Source organism: Pseudoliparis swirei, chromosome 21 (genome assembly GCF_029220125.1).
Source record: "Pseudoliparis swirei isolate HS2019 ecotype Mariana Trench chromosome 21, NWPU_hadal_v1, whole genome shotgun sequence".
Taxonomy (NCBI): domain Eukaryota; kingdom Metazoa; phylum Chordata; class Actinopteri; order Perciformes; family Liparidae; genus Pseudoliparis; species Pseudoliparis swirei.
In genome coordinates this window covers 2623430-2632588 of record NC_079408.1, presented here as the reverse complement: position 1 = coordinate 2632588, position 9159 = coordinate 2623430, and positions in this window count along the sequence as shown.

The window sequence follows — 9159 nt, the reverse complement described above, 5'->3', positions numbered from 1 at the left end:
CCAAAATAATCGGGTACTGATTCGACTCAAAAATATGAAATTGCATGCTCTCGGTATGGTCCTTATTTATAGTAATCCGTATGGGCTCAGTGCAATGGGTAACTGTGAACAACAAGCGGCCGTCTAAGGCACTGGCACTAACAGGATGAGATAGCGGGACAGTTTTTATCTTTAGCTGTTTGACTAGGCCCCAGTCTATAAGGCTTTCGTCAGCCCCTGAGTCTATTAACACACCCTGGTCAATGGTCTGATTGTTAATACAAATGTCTACCTGAGTAACAGGTCGAGGAGGGAAGTCTGTGGGAAACTTGCTCACCAGCGCCCTCCTTTTGACTGGTGAGCACGATCTTTTCCGGCACGAAGCGAGTTGATGACCCGGCTGGCCGCAGTAGAAACAGCAATCCTCCCGTGAGCGGCTGCCTCTCCTCCAGAGAAAGCCTGGTTCTTCCAAGCTGCATGGGTTCACCGGAGTCATTCGGAAGTGTAGTCCTCTGATGGTCCGGTAACATGAGCTGGAAATCCTACGCTGGCGGCGCGACCCTCCGAGGCGAATTCTGGGAGCTGGGAATAACATCTCGGTTGCGTCGACGCTCCTCTCTCTTTCGAAGACGGTTATCGATCCGGATGGCCACAGCGATGAGGATTCCAGATCCCGGGTGTCTCCAGTGGAGCCAGCTGGTCCTTTATCGGTTCCGAAAGTCCTGTCATGAAGGCGTCACGAAGAGCCGGAACATTCCATCCGCTGTCCGATGCTGCTGTACGAAACTCGATGGCATAATCAACCACCTGACGGTTGAGCTGGCGTGTTGAAACAGTCTTCTGCTGGCCTCCGTAGCAGGCGATGAGTGGTCAAATCGCCTCATAGTCTCTATGAAATCGGCCAATGAGTAACATAGTTCGGTGTCTCTAGACCATTCTGCAGTAGCCCAGGCTGCAGCTCTTCCCGTTAAATGAGACACAATAAACGCCACTTTACCATGCTCAGATAAAAAGCTGCTGGGTTGTGTTGAAAATGCAGATCACACTGTACCAGAAAGGCTCTGCAATTCGAAGAGTCTCCGGAAAATCTCTCCGGAAGAGCCAGCCGTAATGGGAGGAAACAGCCTGACCTGGGTCGTCAGCTGGAGTATTGACAGGCAAATTCTCAGCTGTGGATGGCGTCACCGGAGGAGCAGTCTGTTGATGAGTGAAAAATTATTCATTTGGGCAACCAGTTGTTGCATCTGTGTAGATAATTCTTCCTGAACCCGGCCTGGCGTCCTCTCAGCTCTTGTATTTCCGGCTGACTTTGTCCAGTTTTTCCTCGTGATGAAAAATCGTCACGCCCTGTACCGACAGAGCGGCGTGAGCGTTCTTGGGTCGGCTGGGTCCATAATGTGGTCAGTTCGTTCTGTTACGACCTCAGACACTTTGGAAGTAGGACCCAATTGCACGACCGGAGACAGAGATAAAGTATTTGTAAGTACTTTATTTTTCGGTTCTGCAGTGAACAAAATGAAAGCGCTCACGTAGTGAGGATCAAAACTTTCAAGAGCATAACATAACCCGACCTGATCATGGCAAAAGACCAGACGAACTGACAAGGAACACTGGGAGACAGGGGAATTTAAGCACATGGTAACAAGACACAGGTGGGACCAATCAGGGGCGGGGCTGACACTGATGAGCATAGGAGACAGGTGTGATGACAGGTGAAAACAATCAGGAAGCCTGGAATGAGAGAAAGCGAACATAAATGACATGAACCTCTCTAGCATATCTGTCGGTGCACAACAGTGGCCTTTGTACACTCGTGCCATTTCCACATGAGGGGAAAAAAATTAGACAAACAAGAGGTTTTTAGGATCAAAACGTTTTTGCCCAAATACTTCCTGATGGCGCCGCGGACGGCCGCCTCGGTGTGTTAGTCTTGTGATGTTTTTTTGTTTTTTTAAATACTGTTTTCTGCTGTGATTCCCAGAGCTCTTTCACCAGAGAAGAGCTCATGAACATCAGGGAACAACTCCAGCGGTTATTTCCAACGTTTTTAACATCTCTGGAGTTACTGGACATTTTAGTAAAAGGTCTGCTCACCTTCGCTGTGGTGAAACGCTTGGGCGGAGAGGAAAGCGCTCAGGGCGCTTATGCGGCTACGGAAGCGGGATCTCGTACAGCGCTGCCGGGCATATTCTCTCAACGTCCGCTCACTGTGCAACAAACTGGACGAACTCCAGCTGCTGGTGGGAGAGACAGGGCTTCTCCTCATCCTCCGCCCTGTGTTTTACGGAATCATGGCTAAGTGGATCGATACAGATTCTGCGCTCCAGCTCGCTGGCTTCCAGCTGTTCCGAGCGGACCGGGACACGGAGCTCTCCGGAAAAAGCAAGGTGGAGGAATCTGCTTTTACCTCAACAACGGCTGGTGCAGACGTAACGGTGATCCTACAGCACTGTTCGCGGACCTGGAATCTTTATCATTCACTGCAAACCCTTCTACTCCCCACGTGAGTTCGCTTCATTCATCCTGGCGGAGTTTACATGCCGCCGCAGAGACGTGCCGAGGCACAGCGGACCCTCGCCGAACAGATACGGTGTGGGCGGACCTTCCCGGACTCTTTAGTTATTGTACTCGGGGGTTTTAACAAAGCAAACCTCAGCCACGAACTCCCTAAGTATAGACAGTTAATTAAATGCCCTACCAGAGAGAGCATTCTGGACCACTGCTACACAACAATCAGCAGGGCCTATCACGCCGTCCCTCGAGCTGCACTGGGAAACTCTGACCGTCATGGTTCATCTGATTCCCTCATACAGGCAGAGACTAAAGCTCTGCAAACCTGTGGTGAGGAAGTTCAAGAAGTGGACCAGTGAGGCTCTGGAGGATCTGAGGCGTGCTTGGACTGTACTGACTGGGATGTCTTCAGGACTGCTACCAACAGCCTGGATGAGTACACAGAGGCTGTAACTTCCTACATCAGCTTCTGTGAGGACAGCTGTATTCCATCCAGCTCCAGGGTGAGTTATAACAACGACAAACCCTGGTTCACAGCGGAGCTCAGGAAGCTAAGACTGCAGAAGGACCAGGCATTCAGGGTGGGGACAAGGACCTGTACACAGAGTCCAAATACAGGTTTAACAAAAGGCGGTGAGAGATGCTAAACGTCTGTACTCTGAGAAACTGCAACAGCAGCTCTCAGCAAACGACTCTGCTTCTGTCTGGAGGGCTCAGGCAGATCACCAACTACAAGCCAAATCACCCCACCAGAACAATGTGCTTCTGGCAGGCAGGCTAAATGAGGTTCTGCCGCTTTGAAAGACAATGGAGCAGTCCTGAGACCATCCCCACAGCCCCATCAACAAGCCACAGACCATCAGCCCACCCTCCCCAGCCCATCAGGGGCTCACACCTCTGGAGCACCCTCCATCAACTCAGCGGCGACCCTCGTCATCCTGGAGAGGCGTCAACAGGCTGTTCAAAAAGCAGAACCCCCAAAGCAGCGGGCGGACTCCGTCTCCCCTCCACCCTGAAGCACTGTGCTGACCAGCTGTCTCGGTGTTCACCGACATCTTCAACACCTCCTGGAGACATGCACGTTCCAGCCTGCTTCAAGGCCTCACCATCATCCCGTCCCAAAAACCCAAGATCACAGGACTCCAATGACTACAGGCCCATCCTGACCTCTGTGGTCATGAAGTCCTTTGAACGCTGGTCCTGTCACACCTCAAGACCATCACCGACCCACTCCTGGACCCCTGCAGTTCGCCTACAGAGCCAACAGGTCTGTAGACGATGCAGTCAACATGCCCTTCACTACATCCTCCAGCATCTGGACTCCCGAGGAACCCATGGCCCAGGATCCTGTTTGTGGACTTCAGCTCTGCTTTCAGCAATCATCCCGTCCTGCTGCAGGACAAGCTCTCCCAGCTGCGTGCCGACTCCACCTGCAGGTGGATCACAGACTTCCTGACCGACAGGAAGCAGCACGTGAGGCTGGGGAAACACGTCTCAGGCTCCCGGACCACCAGTGCAGGGTTCCCCAAGGCTGTGTTCTCTCCCCTGCTGTTCTCCTGTACACCAACAGCTGCACCTCCAGTCACCAGTCCGTCAAGCTCCTAAGTTCGCGGATGACACCACCCTCATTGGACTCATCTCTGGTGGGGACGAGACCGCCTACAGGTGGGAGACTGACCACCTGGTGACCTGGTGCAGCCAGAACAACCTGGGCTCAGCGCTCTAAAGACAGTGGAGATGGTTGTGGATTTCAGGAGGAATGCAACCCCACCGCCCCTCTCATCCTGTGTGACTCCCCGTCGGCGCTGTGAGTCCTACCGCTTCCTGGGCTCCATCATCTCCCAGGACCTCAAGTGGGAGCTGAACATCCGCTCCATCACCAAGAAGGCCCAGCAGAGGATGTTCTTCCTGGGGCAGCTGAGGAAATTCAACCTGCCAGGGAGAATGATGTTACAATTCTACCGGCCATCATTGAGTCCATCATCTGCTCCTCCATCACGCGTCTGGCACCCCTGCAGCACAGCCAAAGAGACAAGTGCAGGCTGCAGGCATCATCCTTCGGCCGAGAGGTTATGACTGCAATCTGCCTTCCTCCAGGTCCTGTTCACTTCTAGGTCACTGGGCGAATGAAAGATTGTGTAACCCCTCCACCCTGGACCTCCCTGTTGAGTCACACCTCCCCTGGGAGGCTGTGATCCCATCATGACCAAGACCACCCGCCACACCAAAAGCTTTCCTTTTTTGGTGGAGGGCATTTGAACATGACAAACGACGCATCAACACGACAGAAAAGACAACAAGACGTACATCATTGAGTCCATCATCTGCTCCTCCATCACCGTCTGGCGCCTGCAGCCACAGCTAAAGACAGTGCAGGCTGCAGGCATCATCCGCTCGGCGAGAGAGGTTGCTCGGCTGCAATCTGCCTTCCCTCCAGGTCCTGTTCACTTGAAGTCCTGGGCGGGCCAGAAAGATTGTCGCTGACCTCCCACCCTGGACACTCCTGTTGATCCTCCCTCAGGAGAGGCCGCGATCCATCATGACCAAGACCACCCGCACAAAAAGCTTTTCCTTTTTTGTGGAGTGCAACATTTGGACATGACAAACAAACAACAATCAACGACAGAAAACAACCGTGTGGCAGTGTTTGGTGTGCATTCCGTGATTCAGAAGTGTGTGTGTTAGTTAAAGTGCATGTTAAAAGTAGGCGTGTGTGGGAGGGAAGGGAAGAAGAGGAGGAGGAGGGAGGAGTGAGGAGGAGGAAGGAGGCGGAAAAGAAGGAGGAGGAGAGAGAGAGAAGGTGGAAGAAGAGGTGGTAGTCACTGGGGTGACAGTCAGTCAGTCCCGGGGTCATTCCTTCATGAGCCCGACCGCCCGGCGGAAAAAGCTTTTTGCTTTTGTTATGGCGGGTGGACTTAGTCGCTGATGGACCGCAGCCTCCTCCCGAGGAGGGAGGGACTCGAACAAGGTGTCCAGGGTGGGAGGGATCGGCGTGACAATCTTTCTGGCCGCTTCCAGTGACCTGGAAAGTGAACAGGACCTGGAGGAAGGCGAATTGCAGCCGATAACCCTCTCGGCGAGCGGATGGTGCTCTGCAGCCTGCGCTTTGGCTGGGGCAGGGGGGACGGTGTGGAGGGGGGTTGATACTTTCCTCATTCCCTGGAGGGAATTTTCCCCGGCCTCGGGAAAAAATTCCTGGGTTCTTGGAGATGGGCCAGCAGCTATTGAGGCCGGGGTGAAACCCAAAGGGGGCCGGGGGGGCCCAAAAGGGGGGGGGTGGGGCTTTCCGAAACCCCAAAACCCTCCCAGTCCGGGTTGAGTCCTTGTTCGGTGAAAGGGCCCCGGTGGAGTTCCCCCGGGGGTCTGCCCCCCAGAGTGGCCAAAGGTGGTGACCCGAATTTGGGCTTGCGGCTGGTGACTAGGTGAGCTTTGGGTAAGGGGGCCAGAGGGGAAAAGCCTTGGGGAAGGCTGGTGGTCCGGGGCCTGGGCGTGTTTGCCCCAGGCTGCTTTCCCGTCTAAAAAAGGGGGAAACCATGTGGGGCCGGGGTTTTTCGAGGGGGGTGTGGGTTTTCGAGCCCCCAAACAGGGTCCTGGGGTAGGTTCCCCGGGGCAGTCTGGGGGAGTGTAAGGGGATTTGCTGCATTTCCCCTTTTTTGGGGACCCGTCCGGTTGGGCTTGGGTTTAGGGCCCGAAAAGGCTTATACCACGGGAGGGGGGGTGATCATTGTCCTTGGGCTTGGGTTTTGGGGGGTTTTTTGGTGGGGGAGCCCCTTTAGGAGGTTAAAAGGGGGGACCGAACCCCGGGGGGGGGGTTTTGTTTTGGGTGAGGGGGGGGGCGTTTTGTTTTCCCCGGGGGACCTTTTTGTTGGGAAAGTTTTCGGGGGGGTGTTTTTGGGGGGGTTTCTTTCCCCCCCGGGGGGGAAGGCCCTAAAAATTTTTCTTTTTTCACTTTTTCCCTTTTACTCGCAAAAACCCCCCAAAAGGGTGGTTTTGGTTTAGTGGGACTCCTTTTAAAACAAAACATTTCCCAGGCTTAGGGGGGGGCGGGGTGTATTCTCCACCTTTTGCCTCCCCCGGATGGGGGGGCCCCGGGGTTTGGGGGGGGCTGAGGGTGAGGTGGGGGGGGGGGGGAGGCGGGTTGGGGGCGGGGGGTTGCCCGGCTGCCCTTGTTTTCAAAGCCAGTGCTCTTTCTGTTAAACCTTTTTTGGGGGGGTTTGGGCGGGTTTTGGGGCCCCTGCCCCCCAAAAGGGAGAGTTTTTGTGAAGCGGTTGATTTTCCAAGACGCTTTCCTCGTTAAAACCTGAGGATTGTGAAGGCCTTGTTCCTCCTGAAGCCGGGTTTTCTGGCATTTCCGGCCCCGGGGTGGGTTTTTGTCTTTTAACCCCCCAGCTAGGAAATCATGCCCAAAGGCGGTAATTTAAGCCTCTGGTTTCCCGGTGTTGGTGAGCCTGAAGCACCCGCAGCAGTAAAGGGAGATTCGGCCCACGGCCTTTTGAACTTCCTCCCAGGTTTTGAGGTTTTAGTTCTCCCTTTTGGTCAGATAAACCAGGGGGGTTTGGGCTCGGGGTGAGCCCGTTGTTGGGAGGGTAAAATGTCTTTTTTGGTGGGCTTTTTAACTGTTTTTAAGCGGGGGGTTTCCTTTTTAAAAATCCCAGACAATTGGGTGGAATGCTAAATATCTGCGGGTTTTGGCCGTTCTTTTGGGGCTAAAAACCCCGGTAATGAAAACTTTGGGGTAAAGGTTTGCGTAAAGTGTTTGGGGGAACGTCTTGAACCCTTTTTTCCCCCCCTTTGTAAAAGGGTTTCCCCCCTTTTTAAACTCCTGACCGGTTGGAACAGCGGGGCCCCAAGCTGGGCAGTCTGTATCACCACCCCTGTTGGTGAAGCCGAAGGAAGATGAGAGCTCAGGGCCCCTTTTTGCTCCTCACCACATTTTGGAGTTTGTCTTGCCTTTTGAGGGTTAGAGAAATAGGGGCCCCGGCAGCTCGAGACCCGGGGATAGGCCCTGCGTTTTGGTTACGTGGCAAAGTGAACCTTTTCATTGTGTAACTCCACAGAAGTTAAAAACGTTGGAAGTAAATCCGCTGGAGTTGTTCCCCTGATGTTCAAGAGCTCTTCTCTGGTGAAAGAGCTCTGGGAATCCCAGCAGAAAACAGTATTTAAAACGAAAACAACAAAAAACATCGCGCACCAACACACCGAGGAGCTCGACAGACCCATAACCCCCCAAGAGCTGAAAGCTGCCCTGCAGGGAATGCAGGGAGGGCGCGCCCCCGGAATCGACGGCCTCCCCGCTGAATTTTACAAAAAATACTGGGATGTCCTCGGAGGGGCCATCCTAGACGTCTTCAACGAGAGTCTGGCCTCTGGTTCCATGCCGATGTCCTGCCGGAGGGCAGTGCTGACGCTACTGCCAAAAAAAGGAAACCCGCAGGACATCGGTAACTGGCGCCCTGTGTCTCTGCTGTGTGTGGATTATAAGCTTCTGTCCAGGGTCCTGGCCTCCAGGCTGAGGGGAGCTATGGAGCAAGTCCTCCATCGGGACCAGACCTACTGTGTGCCCGGCAGGTCCATGGTGGACAACGTCCACCTCATTCGGGACGTTTTGGAGGTCTCCAGCTCGTTGGGTATGGATACTGGTCTGATTTCTCTAGATCAGGAAAAGGCTTTTGACGCGTTGAACACGGCTTCCTCTGGAAAGTTCTGGGAAGTTTGGGTTCAGCGCTGGCTTCATAGCTAAGATCAAGGTGTTGTACAGTAATGTTGAGAGTGTGCTGAAGATAAACGGCAGGCTGTGTGCTCCTTTTAGAGTGAGTAGAGGGTCCGGCAGGGCTGTGCTCTGTCCGGGATGCTCTGCACTCTCCCTCGAGCCCTCCTCATTAAAATACGCTCTAGCCTACATGGTTTGGTTTTACCTGGTTTTAGTAAAGGAATGATTTTATCGGCATATGCCGACGACGTTGTTGTTTTTATCAAGAATCAAAATGATGTAAACCTTTTAAATCAAATAGTACATGATTTTGCACGGCATCATCAGCGGTGAACTGGAAGAAAAGCGAAGCCCTCGCTGTGGGGGAGTGGTGACCTCGGTTCTTCCACAAAAGCTCATATGGAAAAGGACGGTTTTAAATATTTAGGAATATACCTGGGGAAACCGAGCATGGTCCAGAAGAACTGGGAGGGCGTCACAGAGAAGATAGAGGGGAAACTTTCCAAATGGAAGTGGCTGCTCCCCCAGATTCAATTCAATTCAATTCAGTTTATTTGTATAGCCCAATTTCACAAATTACAAATTTGTCTCGGAGTGCTTTACAATCTGTACACATAGACATCCCTGCCCCAAAACCTCACATCGGACCAGGAAAAACTCCCAAATAACCCTTCAGGGGGAAAAAAGGGAAGAAACCTGGAGGAGAGCAACAGAGGAGGATCCCTCTCCTAGGATGGACAGATGCAATAGATGTAATGTGTACAGAAGGACAGATTTAGAGTTAAAATACATTCAATGAATATGACAGAGTGTATGAATAGTTCATAGTAGGCATATTCCACGATGGAGACCTCCACGATCCATCAGGCAGATGGCGGTGGGGAGGAGGAGGAGTGCGGAGTCTCAACAGGACAGTGGCGTAGTCATGAGCAGGAATTCCACGACCCAGACGATCCATC